This window comes from Penaeus vannamei, chromosome 5, assembly GCF_042767895.1.
Source record: "Penaeus vannamei isolate JL-2024 chromosome 5, ASM4276789v1, whole genome shotgun sequence".
Lineage (NCBI taxonomy): Eukaryota > Metazoa > Arthropoda > Malacostraca > Decapoda > Penaeidae > Penaeus > Penaeus vannamei.
Window position 1 is genome coordinate 46,837,389 of NC_091553.1, and position 12,500 is coordinate 46,849,888.

General features: G+C 39.0%; 1 protein-coding gene across 3 annotated transcripts in view; it reads right to left on the bottom strand.

Moving 5' to 3' along the window:
• The window catches only part of LOC113818769 (mucin-2), a 399,463-nt gene that overhangs the window by 81,938 nt on the left and 305,025 nt on the right, over nucleotides 1–12,500 (bottom strand). The gene's annotated exons all lie outside the window — the stretch shown is intronic.

The following is a 12,500-nucleotide window of genomic DNA, read 5'->3' on the forward strand; positions in this document are numbered from 1 at the left end:
TTTCTTCCTTTCTTTCTTCATTTTGAGAAATTTCCCCCGAGGATAAAATTCTCTTTTTCTATTTCTCTCTTTCTTTCTTTCTTCCTTTCTTCCTTTATTTTGAGAAAATTCCCCCGAGGATAAAATTCTCTTTTTCTATTTCTCTCTCTCTTTCTTTATTTATCTATTTTGAGAAATTTCCCCCGAGGATAAAATTCTCTTTTTTTATTTCTCTCGTTCTTTCTTTCTTCCTTTATTTTGAGAAATTTCCCCCGAGGATAAAATTCTCTTTTTCTATTTCTTTCTTTCTTTCTTTCTTTATTTATTTTGAGAAATTTCCCCTAAGGATAAAATTTTCTTTTTCTATTTCTCTCTTTCTCTCTCTCTTTCTTTCTTCCTTTATTTTGAGAAATTTCCTCCGAGGATAAAATTCTCTTTTTCTATTTCTCTCTTTCTTTTTTTATTTATTTATTTTGAGAAATTTCCCCCGAGGATAAAATTCTCTTTTTCTATTTCTCTCTTTCTTTCTTTCTCTCTTTCTTCCTTCATTTTGAGAAATTTCCCCCGAGGATAAAATTCTCTTTTTCTATTTCTCTCTTTCTCTTTCTTCCTTTATTTTGAGAAATTTCCCCCGAGGATAAAATTCTCTTTTTCTATTTCTCTCTTTCTTTCTTTCTTCCTCTCTTTCTTTATTTTGAGAAATTTCCCCCGAGGATAAAATTCTCTTTTTCTATTTCTCTCTTTCTTTCTTTCTTCCTCTCTTTCTTTATTTTGAGAAATTTCCCCCGAGGATAAAATTCTCTTTTTCTATTTCTCTCGTTCTTTCTTTCTTCCTTTATTTTGAGAAATTTCCCCCGAGGATAAAATTCTCTTTTTCTTTCTTTTTCTATTTCTCTCTCTCTTTCTTTATTTATCTATTTTGAGAAATTTCCCCCGAGGATAAAATTCTCTTTTTCTATTTCTCTCTTTCTCTTTCTTCCTTTATTTTGAGAAATTTCCCCCGAGGATAAAATTCTCTTTTTCTATTTCTCTCTTTCTTTCTTTCTTCCTCTCTTTCTTTATTTTGAGAAATTTCCCCCGAGGATAAAATTCTCTTTTTCTATTTCTCTCTTTCTTTCTTTCTTCCTCTCTTTCTTTATTTTGAGAAATTTCCCCCGAGGATAAAATTCTCTTTTTCTATTTCTCTCTTTCTCTCTTTCTTCCTTTCTTCCTTTATTTTGAGAAATTTCCCCCGAGGATAAAATTCTTTTTTTCTATTTCTTTTTCTATTTCTCTCTCTCTTTCTTTATTTATCTATTTTGATAAATTTCCCCGATGATAAAATTCTCTTTCTTTCTCTCTCTCTTTCTTTCTTTATTTTGAGAAATTTCCCTCGAGGATAAAAAAAAAAAAAAAAAAAAAAAAACATAAGATCCCATTTTCCGAATAAATACTTTCCTTTCATTTCGAATAAACATTTTTTCGAAGCTTTTTCCTCGAGGGATAAACATTTTCTTTTATTCTTTTAGTCATTTGTCTTTCCTTCTTCGCTGCTTCATAAACGGGGGAGGGGGGAGAGTGGAGATAATATAGTAGGAAGCAAATGGGATGATTAATGATAATGATGAGAAAGAGAAAGAGAGGGAGAGAGAAAGAGAGAGGGGGGAAGAGAAAGAAAGAGAGATAGAGAGAGAGTGAAAGAGAATTTTCAGAGAGAGAGAGAGAGAGATAGATAGATAGATAGATAGATAGAGAAGAGCAGAAAGAGAGAGAAGAGAAAGAGAGAGAGAGAGAGAGAGAGAAGAATATTAAAAAGAAAGAGAGAGAGAGAGAGAGAGAGAGAGAGAGAGAGAGAGAGAGAGAGAGAGAGAGAGAGAGAGAGAGAGAGAGAGAGAGAGAGAGTGATCCAGAAAGAGAGAGAGAGGGCCAGATAGATAGATAGAGAGAGAGAGAGAGATCCAGAAAGAGAGAGAAAGAGCCAGATAGATAGATAGATAGAGAGAGAGATCCAGATAGATAGATAGATAGAGAGAGAGATCCAGAAAGAGAGAGAGAGAGCCAGATAGATAGATAGATAAAGAGAAGGAGGGGGGAGGGGTCGGCGTGCCCAGGCGTGGCCCAAGAGCGGGAAGGGAGGCGGGCATTCTGGGTCAAAAACAGGGTATGACCTACATTGGAGGTTCATTTCATAACCATCTCTTTCGTTCTTTCTTTCTTCCTCTCTCTCTCTCTCTTTCTCTTACTCACTCTCTCTCTTTTTCTTTTTCTCTTACTCACTCTCTCACTTTTTCTGCCTCTCTTTCTGTATCTCTCCTCTCTCTTTTCTCTCTTTCTTTCCTCTCTCTCTGTCTCTCTCTCTCTTTCTCTTACTCCCTCTCTCTCTCTTTTTCTCTTACTCGCTCTCTCTCTCTGTCTCTCTCACTAACTCACTCTCTCTCTCTCTTTTTCTCTTACTCGCTCTCTCTCTCTGTCTCTCTCACTAACTCACTCTCTGTCTCTCTTTTTCTCTTACTCGCTCTCTCTCTCTGTCTCTCTCACTAACTCACTCTCTCTCTCTGTCTCTCTCACTAACTCACCCTTTTTCTCTTTTTTCTCTCTCTTCTTATTCCAAAAGAGACTGAAGTGTTTAACCTTTCCCACATGAATATTTCAAATATGATTTCCATTTTTTTTTATTGTGTCGCGTGACTCACTTTAAAAACTCCAGCTGTTTGAGGGGAAATTACGAATTAAATACTCATTCTAAACAAATCTCCAAGTTTTTTTCTTCTTTATCTATTATTTTTCTATTTCTATTTTACTATTTATATGTTTTTTTCACGGGCGTCTCCGAGTGCCATTAAGAGAGGGAGGGAAAATTACGTTTAAAATTGTTACCCTTCAAAAGACAAAGAAAACGCATTCGTGACGTGGCGGTCACGATAAAAAAAAAGAAGAAAATTTGTATTAGTATTTTCGGTCAAATTATTAAGAAAGGAATTCTGCAGTGGAACGATAATTTGTATTTATTATTTTCTTTTTTTTCTTTTTTTTATTTCGGGGATATGAGTTGAGTTCGTTATTTTTTTTTATTTGTTATTAATTATGGTTTTGTTTCCGGTCTTTCTCTTTCTCCTTGTTTCATCTTCTTTATCTTCTCTTGTTCGTTATCTAATTCATATACTCGTATACACATTCTGTCCCTTCTTCTCTCTCTCTCCCTCCTTCCTTTCCTTTCATTTCCTGCCTTCCTTCCTCCATCCTCCCTCTCTCTCTCCTTCCCTCTCCCTCTCCCTCCCTCCCTCCCCCTCTCCCTCTCTCCCTCCCTCCCTCCCCCTCTTCCTCCCTCCCTCCCTCTCCCTCTCCCTCTCCCTCTCCCTCCCTCCCCCTCTCCCTCCCTCCCTCTTCCTCTCTTCTTTTCCAATACCAACAATGAAGCTACAAAGAAGTCAATCTAATCAAAAGGGGGGGGGGGGGGGGGGGGGGGGAGGGGGTATGGAGGAAGGAGGAGGAGGAGGAGGAGGAGGAGGAGGAAGAGGTGGAGGAGGAGGGAGGAGGAAGAGGAGAAGGAAGAAGGAGGGAGGGAAGGAGAAAGAAATAGAAAAAAATCTCAAAACACCAACTTTCCCCCCCCCTTGAAGGAGGGAAAAATCCCCTCCCCCATTAAAAAAAAAAAAAAAAAAAAAAAATCCCTCAAAACATCCCCTAATGACACCCATCCATCGATTCCTTTCAAGAAAAACCGAAGCAGGAGCCAAGACGTTCTTTTTTTTCTTTCTTTTTTCTTTTTCGTCTTCCTTTTCTTCTTCTTTTTGCTTCTTTCGTTTTCTCTCCTCCTCCTTCTTCTTCTTTCGTCTTTTTTTTTCTTCCTCCCCTCCCCCCCCTCAAAAAAAAAATCCCCCCCCATTAAAAAAAAAAAAAAAAAAAAGAAAAAAAATCCCCTCAAAACATCCCTTAATGACACCCATCCATCGATTCCTTTCAAGAAAAACCGAAGCAGGAGCCAAGACGTTCTTTTTTTTCTTCTTTCTTTCTTTCTTTCTTTCCCGGGGAAGGAATTTCGTCATTAACTTGGGTGTTATTCGGGCTCGCCTCTTCCTCCTTCTGTTTCTTCTTCTTTGGGGTCTTTCTTTTCCGTTTCCTTCTTCCTCCTTCTGTTTCTTCTTCTTTGGGGTCTTTCTTTTCCGTTTTCGTTTTCCTGTTTCTCTTTCTTCTCTTTTTTATTTTTCGTCTTCCTTTTCTTCTTCTTTTTCTTTTTCGTCTTCCTTTTCTTCTTCTTTTTCTTATTCGTCTTCATTTTTCTTTTTCTTCTCTTTTTTTTTCTTTTTCGTCTTCCTTTTTTCTTCTTCTTTTTGCTTCTTTCGTTTTCTCTCCTCCTCCTTCTTCTTCTTTCGTCTTTTTTTTTCTTCTTCCTCCCCTCCCCCCCCTCAAAAAAAAAAAATCCCCTCCCCCATTAAAAAAAAAAAAATCCCCTCCCCCCATTAAAAAAAAAAAAAAAAAAAAAAAAAATCCCCTCAAAACATCCCTTAATGACACCCATCCATCGATTCCTTTCAAGAAAAACCGAAGCAGGAGCCAAGACGTTCTTTTTTTTCTTTCTTTTCTTTCTTCTTTCTTTCCCGGGGAAGGAATTTCGTCATTAACTCTTCCTCTTTCTGTTTCTTCTTCTTTGGGTTCTTTCTTTTTCGTTTCTTCTTCCTTTTCTTTTTCTTTTTTTCTTTCTTTCTTTCCCGGGGAAGGAATTTCGTCATTAACTTGGGTGTTATTCGGGCTCGCCTCTTCCTCCTTCTGTTTCTTCTTCTTTGGGGTCTTTCTTTTCCGTTTTCGTTTTCCTGTTTCTCTTTCTTCTCTTTTTTCTTTTTCGTCTTCCTTTTCTTCTTCTTTTTGCTACTTTCGTTTTCTCTACTCCTCCTTCTTCTTCTTTCGACTTTTTTTCTTCTTCCTCCCTCCCCCCCCTCAAAAAAAAATCCCCCCATTAAAAAAAAAGAAAAAAATCCCCTCAAAACATCCCCTAATGACACCCATCCATCGATTCCTTTGAAGAAAAACCGAAGCAGGAGCCAAGACGTTCTTTTTTTTCTTTCTTTTTTCTTTCTTTCTTTCTTTTCCGGGGAAGGAATTTCGTCATTAACTCTTCCTCTTTCTGTTTCTTCTTCTTTGGCTTCTTTCTTTTTCTTATTCGTCTTCATTTTCTTTTTCTTCTCTTTTTTTTCTTTTTCGTCTTCCTTTTCTTCTTCTTTTGCTTCTTTTCGTTTTCTCCTCCTCCTTCTTCTTCTTTCGTCTTTTTTTTCTTCTTCCTCCCCTCCCCCCTCAAAAAAAATCCCCTCCCCCCATTAAAAAAAAAAAAAAAAAAAAAGAAAAAAAATCCCCTCAAAACATCCCTTAATGACACCCAACCATCGATTCCTTTTAAGAAAAACCGAAGCAGGAGCCAAGACGTTCTTTTTTTTTTTTTTTTTTTTTTCTTTTTTTCTTTCCCGGGAAGGAATTTCGTCATTAACTTCTCTTTCGTTTTCTTATTTTTTGTTTCTTTCTTTTTCTTATTTTTTGCTTCTTTCTTTTTCTTATTCGTCTTCATTTTTCTTTTTCTTCTCTTTTTTTTTCTTTCTTTTCTTTCTTTCTTTCCCGGGGAAGGAATTTCGTCTTTAACTTGGGTGTTATTCGGGCCCGCCTCTTCCTCCTTCTGTTTCTTCTTCTTTGGGGTCTTTCTCTTCCGTTTTCTTCTTCCTTTTCTTTTTCTTCTTCCTTTCCTTCTTTTTCTTTTTCTTCTTCTTTGGCTTCTTTCTTTTTCTTTTTTTTTTGTTCTTCCTTTCCTTGTTCTTTTTTCTTTTTTTTTTTTTGTCTTCCTGTTCTTCTTCTTTTTTGCTTAATTCTTTTTCTTTTTCGTTTTCCTGGTTCTCTTTGTTCTCTTTTTTCTTTTTCGTCTTCCTTTTCTTCTTCTTTTTGCTTCTTTCGTTTTCTCTCCTCCTCCTTCTTCTTCTTTCGTCTTTTTTTTTCTTCTTCCTCCCCTCCCCCCTCCAAAAAAAAATCCTCCCCCATTAAAAAAAAAAAAAAAAAAATCCCCTCCCCCCCTTAAGAAAAAAAAAAAAAAAATCCCCTCAAAACATCCCCTAATGACACCCATCCATCGATTCCTTTCAAGAAAAACCGAAGCAGGAGCCAAGACGTTCTTTTTTTTCTTCTTTCTTTCTTTCTTTCTTTCCCGGGGAAGGAATTTCGTCATTAACTCTTCCTCTTTCTGTTTCTTCTTCTTTGGGTTCTTTCTTTTCCTTTTTCTTCTTCCTTTCCTTTTTCTTTTTCTTCTTCCTTTCCTTCTTTTTCTTTTTCTTCTTCTTTGGCTTCTTTCGTTTTCTCTCCTCCTCCTTCTTCTTCTTTCGTCTTTTTTTTCCCTCTTCCTCCCCTCCCCCCCCCTCAAAAAAAAATCCCCCTCCCCCCATTAAAAAAAAAAAGAAAAAAAAAGAAAAAAAAATCCCCTCAAAACATCCCCTAATGACACCCATCCATCGATTCCTTTTAAGAAAAACCGAAGCAGGAGCCAAGACGTTCTTTTTTTTCTTTTTTTTTTTCTTTTTCGTCTTCCTTTTCTTCTTCTTTTTGCTTCTTTCGTTTTCTCTCCTCCTCCTTCTTCTTCTTTCGTCTTTTTTTTTTTTCTTCCTCCCCTCCCGCCCCTCAAAAAAAAAATCCTCTCCCCCCATTAAAAAAAAGAAAAGAAAAAAAAGTCCCCTCAAAACATCCCTTAATGACACCCATCCATCGATTCCTTTTAAGAAAAACCGAAGCAGGAGCCAAGACGTTCTTTTTTTTCTTTTTCCTTTTTTCTTTCTTTCTTTCCCGGGGAAGGAATTTCGTCATTAACTTGGGTGTTATTCGGGCTCGCCTCTTCCTCCTTCTGTTTCTTCTTCTTTGGGGTCTTTCTCTTTCGTTTTCTTCTTCCTGTTTCTCTTTCTTCTCTTTTTTTCTTTTTCGTCTTCCTTTTCTTCTTCTTTTTGCTTCTTTCGTTTTCTCTCCTCCTCCTTCTTCTTCTTTCGTCTTTCTTTTTCTTCTTCCTCCCCCCCCCTCAAAAAAAAAAATCCCCTCCCCCCCATTAAAAAAAAAAAAAAAAAAGAAAAAAAAATCCCCTCAAAACATCCCTTAATGACACCCATCCATCGATTCCTTTTAAGAAAAACCGAAGCAGGAGCCAAGACGTTCTTTTTTTTCTTTTTCCTTTTTTCTTTCTTTCTTTCCCGGGGAAGGAATTTCGTCATTAACTTGGGTGTTATTCGGGCTCGCCTCTTCCTCCTTCTGTTTCTTCTTCTTTGGGGTCTTTCTCTTTCGTTTTCTTCTTCCTGTTTCTCTTTCTTCTCTTTTTTTCTTTTTCGTCTTCCTTTTCTTCTTCTTTTTGCTTCTTTCGTTTTCTCTCCTCCTCCTTCTTCTTCTTTCGTCTTTCTTTTTCTTCTTCCTCCCCTCCCCCCCCCTCAAAAAAAAAAATCCCCTCCCCCCCATTAAAAAAAAAAAAAAAAAAAGAAAAAAAAATCCCCTCAAAACATCCCTTAATGACACCCATCCATCGATTCCTTTCAAGAAAAACCGAAGCAGGAGCCAAGACGTTCTTTTTTTTCTTCTTTTTTTCTTTTTGGTCTTCCTTTTCTTCTTCTTTTTGCTTCTTTCGTTTTCTCTCCTCCTCCTTCTTCTTCTTTCGTCTTTTTTTCTTCTTCCTCCCCCCCCCCTCAAAAAAATCCCCCTCCCCCATTAAAAAAAAAAAAAAAAAAAAAATCCCCTCAAAACATCCCTTAATGACACCCATCCATCGATTCCTTTTGAAAAAACCGAAGCAGGAGCCAAGACGTTCTTTTTTTCTTTTTTTTCTTTCTTTCTTTCTTTCCCGGGAAGGAATTTCGTCATTAACTTGGGTGTTATTCGGGCCCGCCTCTTCCTCCTTCTGTTTCTTCTTCTTTGGCTTCTTTCTCTTTCGTTTCCTTCCTTTTCTTTTTCTTTTTTTCTTCCTTTCCTCCTTCTGTTTCTTCTTCTTTGGCTTCTTTCTTTCTTTTAATTTCTTCTTCCTTCTTTTTCTGTTTCTTCTTTTTGGGTTCTTTCTCTTTCGTTTTCTTCTTCCTTTCCTTCTTCTTTTCTTCTTCCTTTCCTTCTACTTACTTTTTCTTCTTCTTGGGTTCTTTCTCTTTCGTTTTCTTCTTCCTTTTCTTTTCTTCTTCTTTGGCTTCTTTCTTTTTTCTTTTTTTTTTGTTCTTCCTTTCCTTGTTCTTTTTCTTTTTTCTTTTTGTCTTCCTGTTCTTCTTCTTTTTGCTTAATTCTTTTTCTTTTTCGTTTTCCTGGTTCTTTTTCTTCTCTTTTTATTTTTCGTCTTCCTTTCTTTCTTCTTTTTGCTTCTTTCTTTTCTATTTCTTCTTCTTCTTTTGTTTCTATATTTTTCTTTTTCTCTTTCTTTTTTGTTTTCCTTTTCTTCTTCTTTTTCTATTTCTTTCTTTTCGTTTTCTTATTTTTTGCTTCTTTCTTTTTTCTTATTCGTCTTCATTTTCTTTTTCTTCTCTTTTTTTCTTTTACGTCTTCCTTTTCTTCTTCTTTTTGCTTCTTTCATTTTCTCTCATCCTCCTTCTTCTTCTTTCGTCTTTCTTTTGTTCTTCCTCTGCGTCCTTTTATATTCTTCGTTCATTTTACTTTTTCTTCTTCTTTTTCTCCTTCTTCCTCTTCCTTCTTCTGCTTCTGATTCTTCCTTTTTTCGTTTCTTTTTCTTTCTCTTCTTTCTCCCTTGTTTCGTATTTCTTTTTGTCTTTTTCCCCATTCCTTCTTCTGTTTTTGTATTTGTTTTATTCTTTTTCTTTTTTGTTTTATCTTCTTTCTTCTTTCTCTCCTTCTGTGTCTTTTTCTGTTTCCGTGTTTCTTGTTATTATTATTTCTTCATTTTCTTTCTCTTCTTTCGTTTGTCTTTCTTCTCTTCTCTTCCTTTCTTCTTCCTCTATATTATTTTGTTTTGTATTATGTCTGACTTTTCCCCCTTCCTTCTCTCAATTTATCTTTACTACGTGTCTTTTCACCTTTATCATTATTCCCTTTCGTTATTTTGACTATTCTGTTTTTTTCCTTTTATAAATCTTTATTTTCTCTCGCGTCTCCCATTTCCTGTTTTCGTGTTTTTTTTCAATTATTTCCTTTTCCTTCTTTCTCTTCTTATTTTTCCTTCTTATTGTTTCTTTTCTCATTTTGTGTCCTTCTCTTCTCCCGTTCCCTTCTTCCTCCGTTCTATCTTGTCTTTTGCTTTCAATTGTCTTGCTTTTCCTTCGTAGTTTGATTATATTTCTTTCTGCTCTTCTTATCTCTCTTCTTTTATTCCATTTGTTGTTCTTCCTTCTTCTTCTTCTTCTTCTTCTCGTCTTCCGCTTCCTCTTCTTTACTTTCTTCTCCCTCCCTTTCTTCACTCTGTTTTTCTCTTCTTCATCTTCTTTTTTTCTTCTCCCTTCTCCTCCTTCCTCTTTTTATCCTTCTTCTGTTCCTCTCCCTCTCTTCTTCTTCCTCCTTCTCCTCTTATCTTCATTCTCTTCTCCTCCTTCGTTTATCTCCTTTGTAACTCATCTCCCGCATTTTTATTTCTCTCTCCCTTTCATTACCCATCTCTCTTTCTCTCAGCATCTCTCTCTCTCTCTTCTCCTCCTCCTCCCTTTTTATCTCTTTCCTCCTTCTAATCACTTCCTTTCCTCCCATCCTTCTTCTCTCCTCTCCCCTCTCTTTCCTCCTTCCCTCCTCTCTCCCTTCCTTCCGCCTCACTTCCCGCGTCCCGAAATACAAAATCGCAAAGAAAACGGGAACGTCATAAAAGAAAACGGGAACTTCATCAAAGAAAACGGGAACTCGATCAAAGAAAATGGGAACTTTTAAGAAAACGGGGACTCGATCAAAGAAACCGGGAATTTTTAAGAAAACGGGAACTCGATCAAAGAAAAACAGGAACTTCATCAAAGAAAACGGGGACTCGATCAAAGAAAACGAGAATTTTTAAGAAAACGGGAACTCGATCAAAGAAACCGGGAACTTCATCAAAGAAAACGGGAACTTCAAAGAAAACGGGGACTCGATCAAAGAAACCGGGAAGAAGCTCCCGTCGACCTTAACCCCTTTAATTACAGGTTAAAACGCCTTGTCTATTCAACTGTGGAATCGGTCAATTATTGGCTCGGGGAAGGTAATTAGCGACTATAATTGACGGGTTTCAGTCGTCTATTATGTCGATGATTATGCCCCCTGCCCCCTAACCCCCTCCCTCCTCCCCCTCCTCCTCCTCCCCCTCGCCTCTCCTCCTCCTTCCTCCTCCTCCCCCTCCTCCTCCTCCCTCCTCCCTCCTCCCCCTCCTCCCTCCTCCTCCTCCTCCTCCCTCCCTCCTCCTCCTCCTCCTCCTTCTCCTCCTGCTCCTTCTCCTCCTCCTTCCCTCCTCCTCTCCCCCTGCCCCCTAACCCCCTTCCCCCTTCCCTCCTCCCACCTCCTCTCTCCTCTCACCCTCCCCTCTCTCTCTCTCTTCTCTTTTTTTTTAATTTGTTTCTGAAAAAAAAATATATTACTGGTTGTTTTGGATCTTCGTGTCTGAGAGAGAGAGAGGAGAAAGAGAGAGAGAGAGAGAGTAAGGAGAGAGAGAGAGAGAGAGAGAGAGAGAGAGAGAGAGAGAGAGAGAGAGAGAGAGAGAGAGAGAGAGAGAGAGAGAGAGAGATAGAGATAGAGAGAGAGGACAAGAGAAGAAAAGAGAAGAGAAGATAAAGAGATGAGAAAGAGAATCGAAGAGAAGCGAAGAGAAGAGAAGAGAAAAAGAAAAAGAAAAAAGAGCGGAAGGCATGAGAGAAAAAAATAAAGAAAAAAAACATAAAAATGAAAAACAAAAAAAAAACACAAAAAAGAGAAAGAAACACAACAGCAACAACCACAACAAAAACACCTTTACAACCCCCCCCCCTCTCTCTCTCAATCACCCCAAACCCCACCTGCCCGACAAGCTTCCAAGTGCTTTCAACCTGCAAGCACAAGCGCTCCTCCGAGTGACAAACAGCTGAGCGTAACTTGCCTTCTGAAGCAGCGGCAAGCACGAAGAGCAAGGTGGATGAGTCTGCTTCCAGGGTCGCTGTACACGCAAGCAAGCACACGCACGCAAGCAAGCACAAGTAACCAACCACACGCACGCAAGCAAGCACACGCAAACAAGCAAGCACAAGTAAGCAAGCACACGCACGCAAGCAAGCACACGTAAGCAAGCACACGCACGCAAGCACACGCAAGCAAGCACACGCACGCACGCAAGCACACGCACGCAAGCACACGCACGCAAGCACGCACAATCAATTTAATGAAAAATCGTATCAAACTGTAAAAATTGCTTTTATCAAGCAAGCTACAGATTGGTCATATTATTTAATGTATGTATGGGGTCCATGGGTATAATTATGGATATAACGATACATATAATATGGAAACAGGTAAGTGTAGATAGATAGATAGATAGAGAGATATAAGAGAGAGGGAAGGAGAGAGAGAGAGAGAGGGAAGGAGGGAGAGAGAGAGAGAGGGAGGGAGGGAGAGACAGAGACAGAGGGAAGGAGGAAGAGAGAGAGAGAGGAAGGAGGAGGGAGAGGGAGAGAGAGAAGGAGGGAGAAGAGGGAAGGAGGGAGGAGAGAGAGAGAGAGAGAGGGAAGAGACGAGAGAGAGAGAGAAAGAGAGAGAGAGAGAGAGAGAGAGAGAGAGAGAGAGAGAGAGAGAGAGAGAGAGAGAGAGAGAGAGAGAGAGAGAGGAAGGAGGGTAGGAGAGAGAGAGGTAGGAGGGAGGGAGAGAGAGAGAGAGAGGAAGGAGGGGAGAGAGAGAGAGAGAGGGAAGGAGGGAAGGAGAGAGAGAGAGAGAGAGGGAGAGAGACAGAGAGAGAGAGAGAGAGAGGAGAGGGAGGGAGAGGAGAGAGAGAGAGGAAGGAGAGAGAGAGAGGGGGAGAGAGAGAGAGAGAGAGAGAGAGAGAGAGAGAGGAGAGAGAGAGAGAGAGAGAGAGAGAGAGAGAGAGAGAGAGAGAGAGAGAGAGAGAGAGAGAGAGAGAGAGAGAGAGGAGAGAGAGAGAGAGAGAGAGAGAGAGAGAGAGAGAGAGAGAGGGAAGGAGGAGAGAGAGAGAGAGAGAAGAGAGAGAGAGAGAGGGAGAGAGAGAGAGGGAAAGGAGGGAGAGGAGAGGAGAGGAAGGAGAGAGAGAGAGAGAGAAGGAGAGGGAGCGAGAGAGAGAAGGAGGAGAGAGGAGCGAGAGAGAGAGAGAGACAGAGAGAGAGAGACAAAGAGACAGAGAGAGAAAGAGAGAGAGAGAGAGAGAGAGAGAGAAACAGAGAGGGAGAGAGAGAGAAGGAGAGAAGGAGAGAGAGAGGGAGGGAGGGAGGGAAAGAGAGAGAAAGATGGCGATAAATAGATAGATAGAGAAACGGATAATGCAGCAGAGACACGTAACACTCAAAAAAAAGAAGAAAAAAATCGACAACAAAAATTCAAACTGAAACAGAATACAAAAAAAGAAAAAAAAAAAAGAAAAAAATTAACACCGTTTCGCCTTTGACCTTCAATCTCCC